A 24,794-nucleotide genomic window follows, 5' to 3' on the forward strand; every position below is an offset into this window, starting at 1 on the left:
TTTGTTTCTGTTTTCCGAACTGAAGTCACTGACATACGTGGGCGGCATCAAAACATTGCAAACGAATCCATGCGCCCGCCTTATTTTTTAAAAATATATGAAATATTTGAATTAAAATAATATTAAAACGTATATATATATCATTATTTACTAAAAGACAGAGTGGTTTTAGTGAGCCGTAAATAATAATTTTCTAAGTGGTGCGAACATTTTCATTTTTCCTGGAAAATGACAGCTTCTACTATGATTGAACTGGAGTCCTGGATTATTTACCAGTGTGTCCTGAATGAGTGTCATGTGTCCAGCTCATGTAAGTAATTAAAATAATAGCTAATTTCAATGTAGTCCAATATTATTAATTTATAGGTAAATGATGGATTTCCCGTTTAATAATTAATTGGAATCGTACAAAAATTGTGTCTTCTTTATTCAAATTTTACACGCAAGGTCATAGACGGGTTTGTTTTCGTAATTCGTATTCAATTAAAATATAGAACATTCTCTAGATTTCTTTACAGATTATACAAATGTTATTAATATTTGATTGAATATCTTATTATACTTATACAATGCAGAATAATGTTTATGTATTTATTTAAATTTTATTCATAATTTAAATGAATAAACGGCTCACTGTTATTTTAAGGTGCAAAATGTTAATTGAGTTGCAATCATCGTACTCATGTATTCACTGTGTTGCAGTTTAATTAGGTATTCATAATTATGAATTTATGAAAGGCTCCTCTATACATCTCGTGGTTATTAATATTTGAATTTTATTAAACCAAGTGGTGTGAAATATACGAAAAGATAGAGTTTAAGAGAATATACCTATTTATAGATAAAAATGAACGTAGCAGTAATAAACCAACCGACGCTAAAAATTGTCAAAACTTAACTTTTATAAATTAGGACAAAACAAAATTAATTTAACGGTTTTTCGGTTCCCGATTCTTCTGCTAACTGCTTTCAAAGAGAACGTATGCTGTATGCAGTTGAGGGTTAAGGATATTTCTAGGCATAGGTACGGTCTATACAAGGAGTTTTTAATATACATATTAAAATAACGTCTGTAATAATAACGTTTGCTTAATAAAATAAAAAAAGGTTTATAGTAATAAAAAAAGGTTTATAGTAAAAATAAAGGAGTGTTAAATTTTTTTAAATAAAGATTGAAATCCATTCTCATACCTATTTTGTTCCGGCACGGAATAAAAAATAAATTAAAATTAAAATTGTTTTATCTGAAAACACCCAAAGGACCCACGTAATGATATTCCGATAGGTAGGTACCTACTATTCACTTGTTTTGGCTTCACCCGCGCACTCCCTGGATATTAGTAGATAGATAAGTACCTACCTAATGTTTAAAATCGGTTGAGAAGTTTTTGAATTAAATCGTGAATAACCAAATCATATATCTCTAGTCTCTACTATGATCTCTACCTATAATAGTTATTTGGTTGATAAATTGTACTCGTAGATTATTTCACAATACACGAGAGCAAAGCCGTGGGCTGAAACTTAATTTGTCAAAACCACTTACTATTGCAATTCATATCCAACAATAAAGCTGTTGCTCGGAAAGTTTGTAAATACATACGTCAATTAATTACCACATATAACAATTACCAGAATCAGGTAAACGCTCAACAACAATATGTTCAAAGTTTTCCTTCTCCAGGGTCCCAATCGACGAAAAGACGTAACTCAAGGTCCCTATAAATTGTTTCCATTGATTGATTGATTGATGTTTGTGAGTCTCGTCAAATCAAATATGAAATAGCACGTGACCCTTTATTGCGATGAACGTGGTATATAATGTGAAGTAATAAATGATAAATCAACATAACAACCAATTATTGGTAACTATAGGTATGCTTTACAACTGAATTAAAATCGGTGCATTATTTTTGAGTTTATCGCGCATAGACAGACAGACGCGACGTAGAAGACGATTTAAAATAATTAATGACGATTTAAGATAAATAATGATCATTATTGAAAGAAAATTCTAGAAGCTGTAGTTTCGGATACTGAAATATCCCAACAACAACTAGGTAACTACTATTTGTCTTTAATGTTCATCGGTACAATTAACAGTCGACGTAGGTACTTCAATAGAAAAGATACAGTATCAAAGACAAATCGTTCATCTATTGTTTATCCTACAAAATTAAACCTCAAAGCTCTTTCAGCTAATTTCATTTCAGTTCGACTAGATTTACGGGCACTGATCTCTCACGTTAGCGCTGACAGCGGCTTTTGGGTACATTTTCGATTACACATAAGCCTAAAGGTTATTTATGTATATTGTTATGTAAACTAGACACGTATCGATTACCTATGGCTCTTTGTTCGGTCCCTTTGAATTACCTTATCGTTCCAGTAGGCTGTGAATACAAAGACTAAATATTCCTAAATTGAGCTATAGCTAGCTGGAGCCCGCCGACTTCACTCGCATGGTTTTCATCTAGGTTCCCAAATGAAGAAGCTTATGTACTCTTCCAGTCTATGATCTATCTCTGTACCTACTAAGTTTCATATAGATTCGATCTTAAATGTTTTTTGTGAACGAACTTTTCAACCATCTTCGTAACTTTTCATGTTTATGTTAGGTACTCGATTTCCTAGTAGGGTTCATAGTTTTGAATTCAATCATTCATGAAACTGTGTTTTGCTTTGAAGCCAGGGGGAATATAATCAATAAAATTCGTTCAAAACATTTTATTGTTTTCAAAACAGAAAGTGTATAAATTCTTGTAAATTTAATCAAACAACACAATTGTATTTATGATTAATGCTTAGCTCGCGGGTCATTGACTCACAGAATGGTTTCAAATATCTTAATAACTTATTTAAAAGATCGTTTCACAACTTCACAGTTACTCTACAAAGTTTATTTTTCATTAAACGTCCAACGTCTAGATGTCTAGATCGCTTGAATAGTTAAAAATTAAATTGGTTCGCCGGTTATCTCGCGAGTTTTATTAACATATCTATTAACCTTATAAAGTAACTTTATAAAGTAAACTAGATTTTCACCCGCTTCTTCGCCCGCTTCTTCGCCCGCGTTTTCAAAGAAAAACTAGCATAGTTCCCGTTCCCGTGGGATTTCCGGGATAAAACCTATCCTATATGTTAATCCAAGTTACCCTCTATATGTGTGCTAAATTTCATTGCAATCGGTTCAGTAGTATTTGCGTGAAAGAGTAACAAACACACACACATCCTCACAAACTTTCGCATTTATAATATTAGTAGGATGTTCGTTAAGTTAACTATTAATAGTACTGTTCTATTTATTATTACATTTCCAATGTATTACGGCTTATAACTTGACGTAAAGAGCATGTTATAATATGCTATGCATACGTGGGTAGTGCTAATTACATTTGAGAGACTATAATTAAGACGTAAGATTAACTGGAGAAATGGAACAGCCTAGATTAACATGCATACAGTGACTCATGAAGTTGCAGCATGTTCGTTTGATTTCGATAGATGTGAAGGTACCTACTATAAATTGTAATGCTATAATAGTTAAAGATATAATAGCAATTAAACATGGGGTTGTGTACTCAAAATACATATTTTTTTTTTAAATTATATTTGTTGATTTTGCAATTTCCTTCCTTTTGGAGCATCTTATAACTTATGGGCCTATGATTTTGTGTAGAGAACTTTTAATCAAGTACATAATATACCAATAAATACTCCATGCTGATTCCTTGTAATAACACTTGAACTATCCATGTTATATTCACCAATCTCTCTAAATGTCTTACAGACGAACTTAACTACTGATTTTTGTCTAAACGATGTTAACATTTCAGCCACAGTCGAGTAATAAAGACAAACCTGAGACCAATTTATTATGCCTTACAGATGGCACAAGATTTATGTTCAACATCTCGGAACTGTATGTTTGTTCAAAGTTTGGGACTGTTTGAAGTTATCCTTTGATTAAAGCATTGATACGTTCGTTTGAACTGTGTAAAGGATACAGATAGTTCAGTAAATTGCTGTAAATCATTTGCTCACTAGCTGTTTAATCTTTGGTTACTGTTGTTTGTGTCGAAGGTTTCGATTTTACGATTGTGATCTCGATATAAAGATTTTTCGTTGCAAGTTTAATTGATAAAGAGTCTAGATTTCTCTGATAAAGTGAACTTAGTATAAGCATTTACTGAAAGCTTTTAAAAATAACTTCTTCACTATCAAGTAGGTATGTTCAAATTTACTGAAAGATCTCCAAAAATAACATAATAATTTTTTTTGTAACTATTAAGTACTTACTAGCCTACATCCTTATCTAACAAACGGTTCTACCAAAGTTTAAAGAAAATTCGTCACTTCATTAACACAATCATAACCAACAATAACAGTTTGCAAATGCTATTCTTAGTACGTAATTCCATTGAAATTTTCCATCAGTATCTCGATTCTCGAATGCGAATGAATATGGTAGGTCGGGGTCACAGCGACCCCACATTCCGGGACGTTCGAGGGGTCTTAATGAGAAACTATGCAACTATATTTAGCCGGGTTATAGCAAATATTCATAGTACGGCCATTCAGAGTTTTTCATTGAGCGGAGTGAGAATGCGATAAAACATTGTTGGAAAAATGCTTACTCTGGCATTGTTATTGGTATAGGTAGGTAGTTCAAACGTTATATTATATTATACGATGAGCACGGAGTTAGTCTGTTTTGTATAAATACTTTTATTACATAATTGTACGCTCTAAAGCCTAAAAGTATCAGTTCTTTCTAGACAGAATGATAAACTATTTGAGTACATTGCCACATGATGAATTAATTCAGACAATTAACTCAAAATTTTATTACCTACCTACCAACAATAAAAACAAGAATGCAGCTTGAAGCGCTAAACTTCCCGTAATGTACAAAATGAAGATTGCTTGTAATTAAGGATGCTCATTCCTTATAAACCGTTACTTTTAATGTTCTTGGTCACATAGCTTCACTTATAATCCATGAAAGAAATGACTGCCCGTTTTTCTGAGAAGAAGGAACTAAAGTTTATTCAACTCCACAAGCAGATATTAATAAAAACAAAACAAATAGTAAATCCAGAATGAACGAAGACCATAGACGAATTAGTTATACCATCTCTTTCATAAAACGGTGATTAATCTGGGAATACTTTTAGTAGCACAAGAAGAAGGCATCCAGTTATCTAAGAAACGAGTAACATCAAATACAATAATATACGTTCAAGATACGTAATCTTCGGTTAAATAACAATACAACCCCTCATAAGAAACTGAACAAAGAAATGGTCCTTGCACAGGCGCGGGCAGGTGCGCGAACAGCTGGTCTTAACGGACGCGCGTGTTGCCAGCAAGAATTATGGGGTTGTAAGTCCTGTTGTTAAAGTTTCAAATACAAGGAAGAGTGGGGAGAAAAGGCATTCAAATAGGCATAGCTATGCAAATATTTTGTAAAATAGATAGATGCTTCATATAGGTATGTAAAATGTTTACAAATGAGAAAGCTCATTGGTAAACTATAAATATGTTTAATTTTGACTGGAACGTTTGTCGGTCTTTGAAGAAAAACGTAACCGATGTTTATTATAATTATAAGTCTAAATAAAGACAAATGTGATAGAAATGAACTAATCCAAGAATTATTAAATTGTAACAGAAAAAAAAAGTCAAATTCCTCCTTCCTATCTTCTTTTGTAATTGAATAAATCCATGAAATAGGTAAGAATGATTCCGTCTGGAATAGCTGATATCGCGAGGTCATTAAATCTGCATAAAGCATTGCCTCGATCTGGCTTGATTTGAATTAAATGTACTTGTACAGTGTTTAGGTATTTGGCGTAGGTACAGTCATATAAGGAAATGTAATACCGTAATACTAAGTTTAATAATAGTCAGTGTTGTTACAATGAGTCATATGGGTTGATAAATATTGAATCCTTCATGGACGGTTTAATATTAATAAGCGCTTTGTTCAAGTATGCATTTGGCACGTATGTTGGGTTGAGTTACTTATTCAATTGTTTTGTCCTGTTTTTAATCATTGCATTTGCTTGCTAATGCTGTTTATACGAATCCTACTACCATTAAGTACGAGGATGAGGATAAGATAGAGTTTGTGAGGATGGACGGATGTTTGTTAATCTTTCACGAAAAAACTACTGGACGAATTTGGGTGAAACTATACAGTAAAATAGGTTAGTCGTCAGAATGACCCATAAAAATACCATAGTAAAAAGAGAGGAAATACATGATTTTGTCCGCGAGTACGTGCGCGGGTGAAACCGAGCGGCAGTTAGAACGAAAATAAGGACACAATATTATGCTGTTTTTCTTGAGGACACAATATGTCGTTTAACTTGGTGAAGGTGGAATCGCTAGGAGGTATGTAAGTAGCATTTTTACGATCCTAGTAATTTGTAATATGGTCAGTGTCAATGAAGAAGAATGCAAGGTGTTCATCTTGCTTCATTTCTTTCCACACAGTGAACTCATTCCGATATCTTCATCTATATTTTTGCAGACTGAGTTTGAACCGGTGGTAACTGGTAAATATTTTTGGAGCGTAAAATTACTTTGATGATTCAAAATCGCTTTTGTAAGAAGTCTAGATGAATGAATAAATGTTTGAGTTTTGAGTAGATAAAAGTACAGTATCGTTGAAGTTCAATTGTGTACTTTTCTTGTAAATAATGAAACAGGAACTTATGTAAATTATAAAGTACATAGATTATATATTTTTAGATCTTTTTTCTTTTCACAATGACGATAAGTATGCGGATGTTAATGAAGATCGATTGTTCCTTACAACACTAGCCCTACTTACATTAATGCGGAATTGTGTCCTTCATTCGTATCGCTTTCTTTACGTCATAATGACAACTAAATAGATATTTAATAGACCTTAATTGTATTCACAAAATTTACTTTATTTCTGAGAAACATATCATTTCTGGGAATTGCCAGAAAACTACTTAGATTTCTGGTAATAAACAACGTTTGTATATTTACTCACAATTCTTTCAGTATTTGACCAGACAGTCTAATTATTTTTCTTTCATAACTGTATATTTTTCAAAATTGTACATTACTTTTAAATGTACGTAAATATTATGACATACGCGCTTGCAAGACAACGTTTGCTCATAATACCATGACTCGTCTGTATATAAAATCCAGGACAATTTAATCCGAACAATGGCTAGAACATAATGTACATATGTGATAGGTATGTATGAGGAAACATGAGTATCGTAATAACATAAAGCACGAAGGACGCTCCGTTCCCCTTCGAAGATTATGAATCATGAATGCTTAGGTACTGGTTTTCTTGAGCTATGTTACTTATGTCGTATTATTTTGTAGACTTAAGAAATTATGTTGTTGTAAAAGGGACTAAAAAGTAAGAAATTTGCGAATCTAGATGTTATAACGGTCGATAGAGATTCACAAAATGTTCGATAATGACAATATATAAATGTTAATGAATAAATTTTTGGAAACCAAAAAGGGTTAGTAGAATATATAATAATATGTGAATTGTTCTAAATACTTAATAAAGTAATTATTTCTATTTCGCCAATTGAAATTCCATTCTGTCTCGAAATTTTATTTCAACTCATTGTTTCTGTTTTATTTTTACAAATTAGATTCTCGGGTAGATGACCACGGTATTTTTTAAATGAAATTTAGATTATACTGAAATCCCAATTTTTTTTGGACCAATAAACTTTTGTATATTGTCTTTGATATTTTCCAATAACCCTTTGTTTATAGTCATTGAAATATTCGAATAGATCGTTATGTGCTAGTGATTATCGTTACCATCAAAATCTTCCATTTGTACCTATATTTCGCGATTTTATTGATGTGTCGTGACCTGAATATTTGGTAAGCTCTTGTCCCTATGTTGTATAATAATTTATTATCGTTTATAAGACTGAATTGATATGTTCAAACTCCGAATGGTAGGAAAATTTTCCTGTATAACTGTATTTTGAAATTGTTTCCTTTTATTATCAACTTGACGATGTCCTCATTTTGCTTACATTCATTTGACGATATTAATTCTTGCGTGGTTATAACTGTTTTATCGTTGTAATACTGTTTAACAGAGTAAAATGCATTTTAATCTTAGCTGCGCAAATGCGCAATTTACTAAAATTTACATCTAGTACCCAAACAAGTGACTATAAATTATTGAATCCCAGTCCCCTGCAGCACAGATTAAATAATTGGTCGAAACTCGAACCTATATAGTATTGTATTCGTGTCAGACTAACATCGAGTGCATTATTGTGACAGTACAAAGCTGTCAGATCCATTATATCATGTTATATTGTATTGAAATTCGTTTTAGCGACGCCAATTAATTTCACATTGAGAACCGGTTCATTCGACCGTTATCAGTCTCGAAAATAATATGTATTGCGGATTATTTCTCTGCTAATGTATATTGGAATGTTTATTGCATAGTTAGCTAGAAATCGAGTTAAATTTTGTAATTTGTTTAGGGCCGTTTTTTCAATGCTTGGATAAAACTTATTCGTCGAATAATGTATAAAACTACCATTTTAAAAACGCATTCTAATTGCCCGTATTTGACAGTTTACGCGACATTTTAATATTATCGTGTAATACTTTATTGGACGGATAAGTTTTATCCAAGCATTGAAAAATCGGCCCTAAAATTGATTTATTATACCTATGTTATACAGTTTACACTTTTAATAAAAAGCTGTAACGTGGTACATTTTAATCATCTCGGTTACCTAGATAAGAAAAAAGAAAATGCTAGAAATATTCCAGAGTCAAGCATAGGCGCTTCTTTTGATATTTAATATGATTTCAAATTATTGTAGCGAACAAAATTTGGGTAATCCTCTTGGGCTTATCTCGATCAAAATAAATGAAATCGCGCCATCTATTTATAAAGTCAAAATTTTCGCAACCATCCAACACAATTCTAGCAACTAATAAAACTTCTATTCTTATTTGTGTATGTCTGTCTATTTGTCCTTTAGAAACATATTATGCATTCAGAAAACCCAAGAAAACCTTATTCAACACGAACGAGGTGGCGATAGTTACCTATTATGCCAATAAATACTAAATATTTAATGGACTACAGCTAGAATTCAGTGGACCCATTGATACCTTATAGTAGAGCCATTTTAATAGGCAACATTTGACAGTTCAACAAAATTCAAGAACGTAACCTAGTAACGACGACATAGAATAACATGATATTTCGTTTTGTTAGAACTGCACATTTGCTTGACTTTTTTCAATTACGACTACATATTTATAATAACAATGACCGATACAAGTAATTTTAAGATTTAATTTTACTGATAAACCATTTTAAACATAATAAACAATTTCTGAATTGAAGAACTGACGTCACTACAATTTTGTGTCAATAAACCTTTTTTCTTTTTAAATACCAGAGACGTTACTCTAAAAATCGAAATCTGACATCTAGAATCGAATGCATTGATTACTTGTGAATAAAAATTATCATAAATCAATAAATTCGATTGACAAATGTTTCAAATCCGTATCGATTAATTCACTTTAATCGATGTTTTTAAGCAGGTTACCTCTCTTCGAAGATAAAATTGATAGACGTCAAATGTTGCCTATTAAATTGGCTCGACAATAGCTCTTGCCCAGTAGACAAAGTAACAATTACAAAACGATAACGAAGTTAGAAATCGCAAAAATGTATGGGATTGACATACGCCGCGTTAGATCACGTGGTCTATCTAATGTCAATCCCATACATTTTTGCGATTTCTAACTTCGTTATCGTTTTGTAATTGTTACTTTGTCTAAGGCCCCTTGTTCGTTATAGCTCTTGTAGCTTAACGAAGCCAATCAAAGACAACTTCGCGAATGTACCACAGCTAACGGAATAAGCTGAATTTGGCCTTAATTGATTGTTAACAGTTTTATCAAATCCCGTCTCAGGTATTTTGAATCTTACCAGTTGGGTCGATAGCCTTTGCTGAGCTTTTTGCGAGCGAACTTTAATTAAGTGTCATCGATGACGGATTGCTTGTGTTGTCCCCTGTTGTCCCTATGTGATTGTATAAAGGTGCGTTTATTTATTCTCCACCAAGGGCAATTTGGATAAGTTCTTTAGTTTGGAAACCTGTATGAGGTATTGTATGGTGAAAAGACATAATACCTGTAATCTATCCTTGGAAGAATACAGGTCGTGCCTTGAAGCAATTATGTGATGGATGATTAATAACCGTTTGATAAGACTACGGCTTATGAGTTTCCAGGTATTAATGACTTCATTGCAGTCATTTCTATTTACACACACATCAGACATTTATTTACCTACACTTCAATTCATTTTTTAAGCGCACAGCGTGCGTCGTATGCCAATAAACTTTTGTTAAGATTTTTTTCAGATTATTATAGAAAAAATTATCAAACCAAATGGGTTAATATTTCCATAACCTTGAGATATCAGAACTGTCTATCATGTTTGATTGTACATCGTCAGAAACAAAATGAACATTCTCGATAATTCCACGAAAGCATTCCAATTCACGTCAGTTTGTACAGCAATTTTCCATTTCCCCGATAGGTAGCCTTGTCTGAAACATATTATGCCAAAACGTCAAAGACGGGGCTTTTGTACCTAGCAGTTTGTATTGCTGATGCTTCGGGGTAAAAAATGGATAAAGCGAGTGAGTCACGATTACATGAAATATGCAACGGTCTCGTTATGGAGGCTAGCACGACACGCAAACAGCGGATGTTTGCTTGATTTCTGTAAATAGTGAAATGTTGACACCTATGGCCTAGTGGTTGATGTCTTATGCAAAATAAATATATTTGTCGTCCTTCGTAATTTTTTAGACCGTCGCGTCGCTGAAGTTCGATTCGATTTGAGTTTGAAACACAGTTTGCGTTTGATCGTCGCTTGATATGGCGTGGAAAATTTTGGGGAATAGAGTATTTATTCCTGAATTTATAAGTTCTAGGCGAAATAAAAAGTTAACTTTTAGCCTAACTTTTTATAACATTTTGATCTTTGATTTTATAAGTTACTGGTGTGCCCCGCGGTTTTCATTTCTGCTCCGCTCCTATTGACGACAAAATATTGGCCATTTGGCCAATATGTGAGCTGTCTAATACTTTTTTTTCAAACCGGACCAGTAGTTCATGAAATAAGCGTCTCCAACTACAGCTACATCTTTATATTGTTAAGTAATAAGTAGATATAGATTTGCATTGCGGACACTCCCGTTCATAAATGTATTAACAATATGACATTCTCTACACAAATCAGTGGCAAGTTTAAATAACGATTATGTTACTCATTCGTGCAAACAACAGGTTTCCGTGTTTACATATCACTCTGATGAGCTGGTGGCGTGAAGCGATGAACCAATGAAAGTATAAGTCTATGTTTTTAAATAAATAGTTCTTCAATGAAGTTGACCAATGTTTACATTATCGTAATTGTAAGGGTATGTAAGTCAAAGTTTTTTTTACACTAGGGCCCGTGTTAGGTATTAAGTTTTTTTTTTACACTAGGGCCCGTGGTTTGTTTAATCAATCTCATGGTATTCTTCATTTCCACCTTTTGATTTAATTTGGTTTAAGAAAGTAAAAGAGATATGGTTATTAAATTTGTAAGTTATGGGGCTAAAAGATCGGTCAGCGCGCTTATACTTTTAATTGTCCATAATCCATTGAACTATTCAACCAGTTGTTAAATGCTTATGCTCTGTGGGAAGAATATCTTAGCACTGATAATTATAATTAATTCTAGATAGGTATTTCAGTATTCCCGTATATACAAGAGAAACGTTCCTTTGATCATGTTATAGTTCATATTATCTGTTAGATACAGAAGAGGTAATTATAGACTCAAAATGGTAAAGATCTCAAGTTAAATACATTTTCTGTTATAAAGTAGTTTTCTATAAGATCGTGGGAAGTTTTTAGAATTATGTTTCTAGGAAAATGCATGGAGAATATTTTATATATTTGTTATATCGTTAATAAATAACAAATGAATCGTTAGAAGATATTAATACCTAGATATTTCTGAGGTATATGTACGTCGGAAATAACGTAGTAACATCAGCTCAATAAAAATTAATTTAATTTTATCTTAAAACTAATTTTAGCGTACTTATTGTATTTTCAAATAATTAATTAAAGAATGATTCTCCTCTATTAGTTTCACATAAATAATAAACAATAAATTAAAAACGCTTAATATTTTCATTAATAAGGTTAATTGTGTTATTACATTAATTGTCTATCCGTGAAGATGGAAGGCACAAATCTCGAGATCTTGTATTGTTATGATGTCCCACGGTTTTACCTGACATATGAAAGTTGGGTGAAATGATAGATCATATTTTCTTTCTTGTTCCTTCCGACGATACCTCTATCTGAAGAAAATATTTCGAATGCTTAGAGGATAGTAAAAAACATTGATTGTATTGATTTTGTACTTAGGTGTGATTAAAATAAAATAAAGCTGAAGAATTTGTTTGTTTGAACGCGCTAATCGCAGGAACTACTTGACCGATCCCAATGTTATTTCACAAATGGCTATGTATGTGATCCCAGGGTGCAAATAATACACCTATGCACGGGCGAAGTCACCGTTTTGAGTTCAATGCTATGATTCATCATGAACATTTGTCATTTTCTTTTTCATTATTTGTCATTCTGGTTAAATTATTGTTTATTCAAGTATCACGAAATCTCACATCATAAACCATTATTCACTGTTGTCTATTGGACTAGAATTTTTATAGCTTTAATTATAATTTCGGTTGTTATTGTAAAATTAGTCATTGTCTCAAAGAATGTAGAGCCCCAAATAATTATTTTATTAGATAGATTATGTGAAAAAGATTAGTACTGATAAAATATAAAACATAATATTATTTAACTTAACATGGAGGTAGAAACTAACTACATATGCATTTTAAATATTATATATTGAAATTATTTATTTTATTGTAGTTGTTTCAAGAATATAATAAGGCCTGTTATAAAACGTATAAATATTAGGATTTAAATATATCTAAGTATGGTCTCTATCACGTATATACTGTCCTATAGCTGATGGGTCATCTTAAACTGGTTATTTTAATGACCCATTATAGTCGTGAAACTAAAGGGTTTATGAATAGACTTGAGCTGATATTATGGCTTCATTAAAAATAATTATACACTAATGGGTGCCCAATTTCAGCGACGAAATTTAATAGGTTACAAAGTCGCTTTCCGCAGACTGTGTGTCTGTATATGCTTTGATCTTAAAAAATTCGCAACAGATTTTGTTGCGGTTTTTAATATATAGAGTGGTTCCTGAGGAAGGTTCTAGTTTATAATTTAAGTTTTAAAAAAGCAAAAGCAAAGCGGTCGAAATCATAACTTAAAATGCACATATTAAGCGAAGTCGCTGGAGGTAAATAAATAGTAATATAAGTATTGTGAAGCCACTAATCACTACAGTCTACACACACTACTTTCGATAGCTTTCGTATTTTACATATTTGTGAAATATTCTGCGTTAATTATCCCAGATAATTGTAAATTAGTATGATCTATCCGCGGCAAGAAACCGGAACGGTCGATGCAAAGAAATTGAATATTCTCACGCACCTCGATTTTATTTCGAAAATATAGTTAATAGGCATGACGAAAGATTTTGAAATTCTCTTCCATAATGTGTGTATACGTTTACTATACAAGAAAAACCCTATATTTCGGTAATATACTTAAATTTAACGAAGATTAAAGCCATTTTTCAAAAAATATTTAATATCTGTGCCAAAACAGCTCGCAGGTGTCATGGCGTAGGCGTGACGTCAAACTTTGGTAAATACGTAATTATTTGTACGCATTGCGAAGAAAACTAAAAAAGTCTTTATTTAATATGTGTTATAGAAACGAATTACAAAGTTTATAAGTGGTGTGCAGTATTGCAGTGTGAATCCACATAAAAATAATGCTCAAAAATGTGTTAGTAATTATTTCAAGCGAAAAAATAATAAGAAATTATTGTATAAAGTTGGCGCGGAGAATCCCGAACCATGTATTCGTGAATTCGCAATTATATTTTTGTTCTGAGTCGATAAAGCATACGTGAAACAATAGAAAATAAATAAAAATGCGTATTCTCAACATATTCATAACAACAAAATACATCTGACGTGAGTTGTTTACTTATGCGTGACGTCACGCGTGTTTTAGTCAAAATGGCGAACTTCAGAATTTCTATGTTTTATTTTATTGATAATCTCATTAATCTTAATGTTTTTAAGATTTCTAAGTCGCTATATTTAATTTATTTATTATACATTTTCCCTTAAAAACACTAATACGATCATTTATGGATCTCCATGGAAGCCTTTAGGAGGAATCGATTGTCAAAATACTATATTAGGGTAGTTTGAGTTACTGAACTTGATCTTTTTATTTTTTTCTTCCAAAAAACTCAAAAGTGCAACTTGTGACCGGTACAGATAGATTGCTCATAATTAGGTCTATCATTGATAAAAATACCAGATTCCACCATGGAGGCGTTTAGGAGGTATTGAATTTTATTAGGGTAGTTACGATACATGAACTTTTTAATTAACTACCCTAATAAAATTCAATTCCCCGTAAACGCCTCCATGGTGGAATCTGGTATTTTTATCAATGATAGACCTAATTATGAGCAATCTATCTGTACCGGTCACAAGTTGCACTTTTGAGCTTTTTGGAAGAAAAAAAATAAAAAGTTCATGTATCGTAACTACCCTGATAAAATTCAATTCCCCGTAAACGCCTCCGTGGTGGAATCTGGTATTTTTAGCAATGATAGACCTAATTATGAGCAATCTATCTGTACCGGTCACAAGTTGCACTTTTGAGTTTTTTGGAAGAAAAAAATAAAAAGATCAAGTTCAGTAACTCAAACTACCCTAATATAGTATTTTGACAATCGATTCCTCCTAAAGGCTTCCATGGAGGAATGTGTTTATTTTACCAATTATAGACCTAATTAAAAGCAATCTAACAGTACCGGTCACAAGTTGCACTTTTGAGTTTTTTGGAAGAAAAAAATAAAAAGATCAAGTTCAGTAACTCAAACTACCCTAATATAGTATTTTGACAATCAATTCCTCCTAAAGGCTTCCATGGAGGAATGTGTTTATTTTACCAATTATAGACCTAATTAAGAGCAATCTATCAGTATCGGTCACAAGTTGCACTTTTGAGTTTTTTTGGAGAAAAAAAATAAAAAGTTCAAGTATCGTAACTACCCTAATAAAATTCAATTCCCCGTAAACGCCTCCGTGGTGGAATCTGGTATTTTTAGCAATGATAGACCTAATTATGAGCAATCTATCTGTACCGGTCACAAGTTGCACTTTTGAGTTTTTTGGAAGAAAAAAATAAAAAGATCAAGTTCAGTAACTCAAACTGCCCTAATATAATATTTTGACAATCGATTCCTCCTAAAGGCTTCCATGGAGGAATGTGTTTATTTTACCAATTATAGACCTAATTAAGAGCAATCTATCAGCACCGGTCACAAGTTGCACATTTGAGTTTTTTGTAAGAAAGAAATATTTTTTGATCGATTGATGTGGAAATTGTTTGAGCCAAAATCATGTTTTACTGCGTATAACTCAGAAACGGTAGGATATAGGAAAAAATGATTCAGGTACAACTTGTAGATAATTTTATGGCCTTTCAACTTTTCCTTGAAAGTTTTTCTCTAACATGTACCGTTTTTGAGATTTAAGCGAAAAATGAAAAAATGGACCCATTTCCCCCCTCCCCCCACTCCGGGGCTCCTCCTAGTGGCCCGGGGTTTTAGTATGTTTATTACCTAGGGACTCTTGACATGTTTCCGAAGAAACATCTTACGTTACTAACTCACGCACTCTAGAACTTTTTATTCAATGGACTAAGTGGTCTGCTTTGCATCAATTTTTATCCTGTTAATGAGTCATCTTATAACCAGAAAGTTTATTTTTAGTTCATAAAAGCGAGGGATTGACCGCGGTGTGTTAGCCTTTAATTATTGTATTTACAACTGAAATAAAGATCTGTTTAACAGTTATGATTAGTTTTAACCATCTGTCTGTCATGTAAACATCTATATTTAGGGCTATACAGCCACAGATAATATAGTACTATAACTAAAGAATAAAAAATTATTATCAGGTTAGTGTTTGTAACCAAACTCCTCCGAAACGGCTTGACAGATTTGTATAATGTTTTTGCGTAGGTATAATTTCTTAGATCTGCGAATAGGTCTTAAAGTAAATTTTATGCTGGGGGGCTTTATAGTAGGGTGAACCAGCAACAGGATTGCCGGGTCAGCTAGCTAGTCATTTTATTTAATTTATATACCTACCTTGGTGTAATTTGTTCAAGCTCCCAGAAGGATAATAAAATAACTATATTTTCTTATTCTGTAATTCTGAGCGGAGACAATCCAACAAATTAAGGATTGTAATAATCCTGTTGTTCTTGAGTAAGTGGTATAAAATCTGTCTTTGTTTTATACAATGAAATTGTATTACTTACAAGCTGTGTCCTGCGGTTTTACCCGCAGTGATCTACTCCTGTTGGCCTAAGCGTGATGATAATATTATATAGTTATAGCCTTCCTCGATAAATGGCCTATTGGCTATTTTATATTACTTATTATTTTTAATTATGGATATCAAACATTTTGAATACCTAAATTATTAGGTACCCAGATATTTAATAAACTATCTAGTTAAATAAACTATAACATATACATATAATGATAATTTTCATCTCTTTAACTAAGTCGACATAAATATTTCAACAGTGAAAGCAAACACTGCATATTTGTCAATTAATTAACCTTATAAAAACTGGTTACTCGATTTATGGTATTTTCTTTATTTTTTTAACGCACCTTTCATATTAACATAAAAATCTAAATAGCCTAACTTCTTTCCCTTTTTTCCTATGCAAAAATTATTGTGTTTATAACATATTATATTATATTCTATGTTCTAACAGACAAATTTACCATGTACACCTACTTAAAATATTCCACACTGTAAAAATACTCATAGCGATATTTAAATACTAAATAACATCAGTCAATAAAGATTTAGGCGGGATTTAATTTAGCCCATTCTGTATTGTAAAAAGGCCATGGTCATTTTCATAATAATACATACAGACGACAAAGTAGTTAATAAAGTGAGTAACTAACTACATTGCAAACATTATATGACTAAAAGTTTAACACTTAACAGTGTTATGCAAATAAGTCAATTATTAGTCGTCACTGAGACGAAGCCTTGGAATTATATAGGGGATTTTATGCAAGTAGAAAATCTTACCGGATTTCCTTCCGTCTTTGTCGTGGGATTTTGTTGTAAGCATTGTTTGCTTATTACAACTAGAATTATGCAAAGAAAATAGTGTTTTTGCATGCATGTAATGAATAAACTCTAGGACAAGAACTCACAAGATTAATTTCAATTTCGTTTCGATGTTAAGCTTTAGATATCCTTAAAATAGAAACTTTGCCAGTGACAGCCTCGTCATATCAACTCGATCGTTTCGGAAATGAGTCGAAACAAATATACGAATGAAAATTTTACTTATGTTTATTTTGATAAGCTGCTTTTTGGTATCATAAATAGAAGTTTGAATTATATTTATCTGTACAAATACAACAAGGAATATAAATGCTAAGTATAAATATTAAATACGACTAAAGAAGCGAAAGTATACACCACAAAAAATGACCAAGATTAACAAGTAACAGCTGACGTACACCTCAGAGTCTAGATAATGATCGTTGTAATTACGTCTAATGTGGTTCATAAAGAATTTGTGTTGTGAAAGTAAAATTTTATACATTTTATGAAAATCTTAGAATATCCAAAAAATAAACAATAGAATACTTCGATTGTTTATTTTGTGTCCGCAGAGCAACATGAAATCAATTATTTTTGACAATATGTAATAATCTATCTAAATAGGTACAAAATTTTATTCGTATTATATATTTTTGCGTGAACGCAATAAACGTGGAACGCAAGAGGTATTATTTTGAATTGTTTGATATTTACAAACCTATGTTTACAAATAAGATAATTAACATGATTTCATTTGAACTCTTTTGACACTTCTAAACAAATTGATATACAGATGTAATTCATCTACAAATAATAGGACATAAGGACATTATATGCAGCTGCTACATCCGTCGAGCAGATGGTGCTCAAGTGATCACATACAAGACAATTCTTAACAATTTGCTAGTTATTTATTTAAAGGGAACTATTTTATATCAACTAGGCTAACTCGTATTTCGATTTTATCAACCGACTTCAAAAAAGAAAGTTCCAAATTCGAATGTATTTTATTTGGGTTTTTTATTTCGAAACTATCGACTGGGTGAACCAATTTTGATGAACCTATTTTTATTTGTAAGCCTTCTGGTTGGTCCCATTTAAATTTTGTTCACTTTTGACACGTTGAAAGGCAGTTTAGTTTGGTAAAATATAATTATTATCCCACCAAAAACATTTTCATGTAAAATGTTGCCAAGACGAGTCCATATGACTCGCACTGTCAAAAAGTTATCAGATCTCATGTAGAGCCAAGCTTCTAACACTACACGCCCTAACTCTACAAGGCCTAACTTCACAAACTCTACACCTTAGTCAAAATATGTGGCTTGGCCATTTCGCTACATTCACATCGGCGTAAGGTGAAAAATTAATTCACTGTTCATTACTTTTGTGTTATACAATAGTTCTTGTAGTAACGAACGGCCAAGCCACATATTTTGACTAAGGTGTAGAGTTTGTGAAGTTAGGCCTTGTAGAGTTAGGGCGTGTAGTGTTAGAAGCTTGGCTCTACATGAGATCTGATAACTTTTTGACAGTGCGAGTCATATGGACTCGTCTTGGCAACATTTTACATGAAAATGTTTTTGGTGGGATTTCATTTCTTTTTGTAAGTTGTTTGTAACAATTTTATTTTTTATTTTTAGCTACTGTGTGGACGTAAGAGGCAGGAGACGTTCGCAACACTTCTATTCATTCATATTTATATGATCTGATCTGAAGTATATGTCTCAATATATGTCGATTAAATTTTTAAAGTTTTTTTTAACAAGGATACTATCATATATACATATACAGGGTTACAGGTTAAGTCGACCTATTCCTGTTAAGAGCGTGTAGTAGGGGTCAAAACAAACTGATTTGATCATATAATACCATATCCAAAAGTTAGCCGTTGAAGAGTTATTGCAATTTTAATTTTTTTCTTGAAAATGCCACTTTATCTTCGCATTTAGCGTTTAATTTTTTATTTTACTTATTTGGTCTGGGTTTTTTTTAGTTTTTAAGTAAAGGTTGAGTTAAACAATAATTCTCAGCAATAAAAATCCATATCGCTGCAAACAATTCAAAGAAATGGCTTTTAAACTAAAAATAATAACATTAAAATAATTAAGTTAACTCGTTTTAAACAAAGATATTGAAAAAAATCTCTATGAAAATGTGTCTGCAGATGTTTTCAAAAACATGTGCATGTTCTTAGCTATGTAAAAAGGTATGATAACCTCAGGTAGCATTCGTAGATTCCAAGAAATCGGGGATAAACATGGGACAGTGTTAGTAAAGTACAACATCAGAATAAATTTTGTCATAATTTATTTTTCTTAAAAACTTTACAGTTCCTGCTCAACATGTCTTCCTCTATTGCGAACACATATTCGAAACCTTTTCTGCAGAAAACTCTTGACTACCCCAGTTGTTAATTGGTTCCTCATCTTATTGGCTGCATCGATAATTTTTTGTCGTAAAATATCAACAGATGGAATCGGGTTCGGCTCATTGTACACCAGACTCTTCATATGCCCCCATACGTAAAAGTCCATGGGGGTTAGGTCTGGACTTCTAGCCGGCCATGGTATGGGCCCACCTCTTCCGATCCATCTGTTTGGATAGTTGATGTCTAACCATTCTCTAACACTTCTTCTGTAATGTGCAGGGCAGCCATCATGTTGGAACCACATGTCTCTTAACAAAGTCAGGGGTATGTCTTCAAGTAGGTCGCTTAAATGTTGGCGCAGAAAGGTCTCATAATTTTCACCATTTAGGTTGTCCGGAAGGAAGTATGGTCCAATTAATTTATTTGAAATTATCCCCATCCACACATTAAGACTGAATCGTCTTTGTGATTTTTTTGGATTCTTGTTAGGATTGCCACGTGCTTTCGGAGCCCAATAGTGAGCGTTATGGTAGTTTGTGATACCGTCTTGATCAAATTTGGACTCATCTGTCCATAAATTTTTTTTTGAAAAACGAGGGGTTTTCCAGATCCGCATTCAACATGAATCTACAAAAATCTAGTCTTCTTAAAGGATCTCCTCCTTCATCACGTGCACGGGCGTGTAGTGATATGGGTAATATCCTGAAGTGTTCATTGTGAACCATACTTTCCACTGAGACAGACCAAGTTCTTGGGCAACAATGTTTGTTGATGTCGTGGGATCCATTCGAAAAAATCGCTTAATTTCATTTTCCTCTTCGTCTTCCTCATCCCGGACAGATGGCCGACCAACGTCTGTTCGTCGTCTTAGAATCGAACCAGTTTCTCTAAGGCGACGATAGGTCCCTTCGAAGACACTAACATCTGGTGCACGACGGTCAGGATAGCGGGTCATGTATTCCGCACGAGCATGTGCAGATACACCTTGACAAAACCCGTAACACATCAAAATGTCTCCAGTAGGTGGAAGCGAGATAGTTGCAGCGTGTGAGTGAGACATCATAATCACGCGGCACAACCCTTTATTGTTCGCATAGGCAGATAATAACTAGACCGATGTTAATGAGCTATTCTATGAAGTATTTCCCCATACCAAGTTTATCCCCGATTTCTTGGAATCCACGAATGCTACCTGAGGTTATCATACCTTTTACATAGCTAAGAACATGCACATGTTTTTAAAAACATCTGCAGACACATTTTCATAGAGATTTTTTTCAATATCTTTGTTTAAAACGAGTTAACTTAATTATTTTAATGTTATTATTTTTAGTTTAAAAGCCATTTCTTTGAATTGTTTGCAGCGATATGGATTTTTATTGCTGAGAATTATTGTTTAACTCAACCTTTACTTAAAAACTCAAAAAAACCCAGACCAAATAAGTAAAATAAAAAATTAAACGCTAAATGCGAAGATAAAGTGGCATTTTCAAGAAAAAAATTAAAATTGCAATAACTCTTCAACGGCTAACTTTTGGATATGGTATTATATGATCAAATCAGTTTGTTTTGACCCCTACTACACGCTCTTAACAGGAATAGGTCGACTTAACCTGTAACCCTGTATATATCTAGGGGAACCAAGTTTTAGATTATTAGATTAGACCTCTAGCGTCATCAAAATTTAATTTAAAATTACAGGTCTCATACAAACTCCCATCCCCTAGTTTAAGGGGTTGGGGGATGAAAGTTACAAGTTTTATAATTTTTTTGTTGTTTGTGTGCTAATACTAGCTTACATACAAAATTTCAGCTTTCTAGGGCATTAGGAAATACCTTAAGAATTTTGATGATCATCAGTGAGTCAGTGACGAAATTAGCGTTTTTTAGATATAAATAAAATCTGAAGTATAAAAGCTAATGTAATTAAAACTTAATATGTTCAATAAGTCCGCTATTGAAAATATATCCCGAAAATTTTGTTGATCTAGCATAATCCAAACCCAAGTTATGAGGGTTCAAAAAAACGTCGAAGCGCTTCGAGAAAAGGTAGGTAGTGCCCGTGCGCGTAGTCGCTTGGCTCGTCTTGGCGGGGGCACTACCGTGCCCCCAGATACTTTAGAATAATAATTATTGAAGACTATTTAGACTAGAATCCGGTAATCAAAATTTGTCCTCATTCAAACGACTCTCACCTGCGTATCAAACATTAAAAAAACATTTTTCGTAAACATTCATCAAATTTGCATTTAAAAATACCTATGTTTGTTATTAGAAATTGGCCATTGCGTATGAATATAAAAAATGGATATAGGTCGAAACGAAAACATATTTTTCTCAATTAAAAGTTTTAAATGGGTTTGTGAAAACCTTTCGTAATACCAAAATCTAATGTGATAAAATTCATCCGTATTTGTATAGGGTAACATTTCGTACAATAAATAAGTAAATAATTAAGTAATTTCTTTCTTTCTAATTATACAAAGCATGTGATTTGTAGCTTCCATTTTAACATGATTTGTTCAAGGGTGTAGCGAACGTTGAAGCCACTAAAAAGATATTTCTATCAAGGAATAAAGACAAGAATTAAGACATGAATTAACATTTTCAATAACATATTAGTAGAGTAGAGTGAACAGGTACCTTCTAGGGAAGCGCGTTCCATCTTAGACCACATCTCAGCTTAACATCAGGCGAGATTGTGGTCAAGCGCTTCCCTATTACCAATAAAAAAAAAAACATATTATACAGGGTGTCCCACTATTGGTATACTAAGCGCGAATGGACTTGTAGTTTTGCATACACTGATCACGTAAAAAATACTTAAACAACAAAATTACATCAAAAATTTTTTGATATATTTTTCCTGAAAATCCATGTTTTCTTCTCTAGCTTCGCGCAGTCGGCATATACCGCTTCGCTAATGTGAGCATTTTGTCAATGAAAACATAATCTTAAACGATAGGTCACGTGCTGGTGGCAAAGCTGGGTGGGTTGCTTGTTATGGGTGTACACACAGAGTTTTAAGAATTCATCTATTTGAAAAAAAACTGCGTCTGGAATTTTATAAGTATTTTTTACGTACTCAGCGTATGCAAAACTATAACCTTCTTTGAGCTTAGTATACCAATAGTGGGACACCCTGTATAGATATTTACAACTAAGCTGACACATCATTACAACTTACATATAGCAGATTTTCTTCGATGAGTTCATCACTACCTAAGTTACACAACAAATACATAACTTAATACCGATTACTTTGACATACTAGCTGTTTCCCGCAGCTTCGACTGCGTGGAAACGATACGTTTTCATGGTACGAACCATCATCCCCAATTGAGTATTTGAATAAAAAAAAATTATTGATTTTTTTTTATGTATTTTGAAACTTTATTATTAATAATATTGATATTTAATGCAAATAACTTACAAAAAAATTTTTTTCCGTTAATTATAAGCAATTAAAAATTGATGAAATTTAAGTTAGAATCACGTGACTAAAAACGCGCCATGACTGGTCACCACAGTTGTGACGTCATAATGTTATAGCTATTATTAACTGCAGTAGCGTTTACATACGATTTGTTAGTTGGTTCCGAATTAGTTAGTTAGTTACGAATAATATTCTTGATGTTGATATATTTATGATCACCGATTTTTGTCAGGAGTTGCCTTTGTAGTATTCGTACATAATGGTACAAAACGATAACTTTTGAGGTTCGCCATTTTTAATATATAATAATATATTAATATAATTAATATGTAATTTAATAAAGACAACAAAATTAAATAGATCACGCTTTTATTAGCTTCACCTGTATGTTTGTATGTAACCGACTCCTTTCGAAGTTTCGACTCGATTTTGACCCACTTAAAACCGATGGATTTTGTTCAAATTTTGAACACTTATCAAGGTCCGATGACAATACAATAATATCATAAATTTATCCTGATAAGGATCGCCAGGATCAGCTTAAAACATATGTTTGTATGTAACCAATTCTCCTTTCGATTCGATTTAGACCCACTATAAACCGACGGATTTAATTTAAATTTTGTATACTTATAAAAACCCGGTAACAATACAATAATTTCATGAATTTATCTTTTTATCCTGTTTAGTTTTTCAAACTATATTTAATTTTCTATCAACTGCAATGAGTGAAAACTAACATTATGACGTCACACGCGCTCGGGTGACGCTTCGGGAGTTGTCGGCGTGTCTTCGGTACTGGATTCAAAGACTAATTTTTATTTTGAAATAACTTTTGAATTATTGCAAAAAAAAATAAAAATAAAAACAGTTTTGTTATAAAAGTAATATATAATCTTTCCATTTATCACAAAAAAAAATTTAATTCAAATACTCAATTGTATCTCCTTGGTGGTAGAATCCTTTCGTAGCGGATGCCTACGTGCTAACATCTACCTGCCTGCCAAATTTCCCGATCAGTTCAGTGGTTTGGGCTGTGCGTTGATAGATCACTATATCAGTTAGTCACCTTTGAGTTTTATATATTTAGATTCATTGATATTTAGATTCAAAGCCAAAGGATGATCTCCTTTGGCTTTATTCGTGGTAGCAACCATGGTTAATATCGACAACTTTTATACTTATAGTTTTTATCAAAGTGTTTATATGATTATGAAGGTGGCCTCGATTCGACAGCTCTAAAACTGTATATCTACCCTTTAGAGTAATAAATTGCGAACAATGTTTCATGGGATTATTTTATCCCTTTTCAATACAGTTTCAAGTCAGTGAGCGCAGTTAGCGAAACCAAGTTTTTAGTTCTTTTTAATTCATTCATTTTTCAAGTTTAATAGATGCACCTACGTAATATTTATTTTTATGACTATATTTTTACCAGTCTTAATAGCTAACTTTAGCTTATTCAGAGAGTCGTTGAAATGAAAATAATTATGGTTGAAGCTGTACAATTTAGAGTTTTTCAAGTTATTATTTTCTCTTATTGCGATTTATTTTTGTAGTTTATTATTTT

The 24,794-nt window shown here is 32.5% G+C and overlaps 1 protein-coding gene across 1 annotated transcript in view; it reads left to right on the forward strand.

Annotated features, from left to right (window-relative positions):
• sigmar (Tumor necrosis factor alpha-induced protein 8-like protein sigmar) overlaps window positions 1-24,794 on the forward strand; it is a 60,546-nt gene continuing 35,752 nt past the window's right edge. Inside the window, exon 1 of the mRNA XM_090113161.1 lies at window positions 1-310. The gene's annotated coding sequence lies outside the window, so the exon portion shown is untranslated. The remainder of the gene's footprint in view (window positions 311-24,794) is intronic.

Source organism: Colias eurytheme, chromosome 19 (genome assembly GCF_061535395.1).
Source record: "Colias eurytheme isolate Ceu_HAF_F1 chromosome 19, ilColEury1 Martin Lab GWU primary, whole genome shotgun sequence".
NCBI lineage: Eukaryota > Metazoa > Arthropoda > Insecta > Lepidoptera > Pieridae > Colias > Colias eurytheme.